Raw genomic sequence first — 2,497 nt, forward strand, 5'->3', positions numbered from 1 at the left:
GGTGACAGCAGCTCGCTGTGGATGCTGCCCTGGAAGGGTCCCCAGGAAAAACCTTCGGGGAGGCTCCTCCGGCTTCGCACCCGCCTCTCCCCCTCCTGCACAACCAGATCCAGCTCATCTGCGGGGAGACAGGGACAGCATCAGCACGATGACCCCCCCCGCAGCCCCTCCCTGGGGATGAGGGCACCCACTTGGCGCCCAGAGCTGCTGGTGGGCACCCCAAGATGCGGTGGGTGGGATCCAGCTGCTCGCCGGGGGGTCCGGGCACGGCCCGGGGTGGAGCGGAAGGAGCATTTCCCATCCTGCAACCCAAAGTCGCAGCAGCTTCAGGGCTTAATGGCTTTGATTATCTGATAAGCCTCTGGTTTAATGGGTTAGATAACATGTTAATACGCTATGAAGGCTGCTCTAAAATGTTTTAACTGTGCCTTTGTCTTTCGGAGCGCAGATAAGATGGCAGGTAACCAATACGCAGATGGATGGGCACTGGCTGCCCCTCGCCGCGTGGCGGGAAGGGGCCGGATGCTGCACCCCAAAAAATGAGAAGTTCCCCGAGGACACTGAACCAAACACCGGCCCACCAGTGAGGCAGGTTGCCCAGGGCACCCATCTGTGGGCGGGAAGGCTCCGAGCACCACAGGATGTGCAGAAATGGGGTCCCTCCACCATTATGCCCCCCTAAAACCACGTGCCCAGAGGCCCGTCCTTCGAGGGCACCGCAGCAGATGCAGCCAGTGCCCGGGTCGGAGGTTGAGCTCGTTTGAAGGCAAAATTGCTTTCTGAGCTGGGAGCACGGGGAGGATAAAGCGATCCCATGGCTGCGGAGATTGAAATCTGATGTGTTTATTAGCCGGGCTGACATCTGGATCCTCTCGGCGCTGGGGTGAGTTAAGGTGAGTGACTGGAAGTGCTGGGTGGTGAGCGTGGGTTGGGGGTGCCCGCCATCGCCCCGCTCCCCCTGTCACCCGGGGGTCCCTCCACCCGCCGAGGAAGCCCTGTGCCGCGGGGGATGCGGCTCTGAGCCCATTCCCAGGGGAGCAGCCGTTGCCCCTCGGTAAAACCCGCCGGGAGGCGGGTGGGGAAAAGGTCCCTGAGGTCTTTGGGGTCACCAGGCTGGTCCCTGCGCTCGTGGGGATCTCAGATCTATTTCTAGCTGGGATTGCACCCCCAGGAAGGTGGTTTATGGAGGGAGCACGGCGCTGGATCTGCCCATTCCGCATCCGCGGCATCCCTCCATCCCACATCCCCATCACCGCCTGCCCGTGTCCCCACCGGCTCCATCTCAGGACAGGGAGGAGGAGGGCAGGGAGCTGCGGCCTTTGAGGAGCTGGTGGGATTTATTCCCTGGCACAAACCCGAGGGGCAGCAGCAGCCCGGCTGAAGGTCCAGGGTGCAGGCAGGGAGCCGAGCTGCCGGGCAGGATGTGGCCATCAGCGGGGCCTCGGGGCTGAGCGGGACCCTTGCACGGTGCGCGTCGCTCCGTGCTTCCAAGGCTCGGCTCCCCGCTGACTCCTGACACGCTGCCGGGGTACCGGGCTCCCTCCAACCCCTCCATCGCAGTCCCAGCACCCCCAGGCCACTGGTCCTCACCCCCCAGCTCTGGGGAGGGGACAGCAAACCCCCACATCCCCAGGAGAGCCCCAGTGGTAGTGGTTTGCCACCCTGGCTGCTTTCGGGGAACGGTGCCCAACCGCCACCTCCTCCCCTCCTTGCCCCCCCCTTTTTGCCCCCCCTTCCCCCCGTCTCACTGGTAATCAGCAGCGTTTGGGTCAGGAGACCATGTCTCCAAGATAAGAGCGTTCGCCTGACACTTCCCATGTCAGAGCACTTCATCTTCTGTGTATCAATCCCCAGCAGAGAAAACACGCAGGCGCTGATAAAGAGAAAACCGTTCCAGACAGGGGGACAAAAATAGTGTTGCCGGAGCTGGCCCCGCTCCCCGCCAGCGCCTGGTGGCCACAGCACCGGCCACTGGCCCAGTCTGCCAGTGTCACCCCCAAAACAGGGCAGTGTGAGCGGTGCCGAGCGATCTCCGACCGCAGGGGGGTCCCTGTGCCCGGCTGGGGATGCTGCTGGAGCCGCCGCAGCACCCGGCTGCACCCGTGTTGGTACGGCCACAAAAAAAGGGGGAAAAAGGCAACTTTACAAAGGAAGCACGCAGCATCTGCATTTCTCCCTTGGCACGGGGAAGATAATGCCGAGACAGGATGGGGCGGCCTGGAGAAGAGGAGGCTGAGGGGAGACCTCCTGGCCCTCGGCAACTCCCTGCCAGGAGGGGGCAGAGAGGGGGGATGAGTCTCTGGAGCCAAGGCCCCAGCGCCAGGCCCCGAGGGAATGGCCTCAAGCTGCCCAGGGCAGGGTCAGGCTGGCTCTGAGGAAGGATTTCTGTGCAGAAGGGGCTGTTGGGCGTTGGAATGGGCTGCCCAGGGCAGGGGGGAGTCCCCGGGATCCCTGGGGGGGTTGAAGAGTCGGGCTGAGCCAGCGCTGAGGGATCTGG

The sequence above is a fragment of the Athene cunicularia genome (assembly GCF_003259725.1).
Source record: "Athene cunicularia isolate RWA chromosome 11 unlocalized genomic scaffold, athCun1 chr11_part2, whole genome shotgun sequence".
NCBI lineage: Eukaryota > Metazoa > Chordata > Aves > Strigiformes > Strigidae > Athene > Athene cunicularia.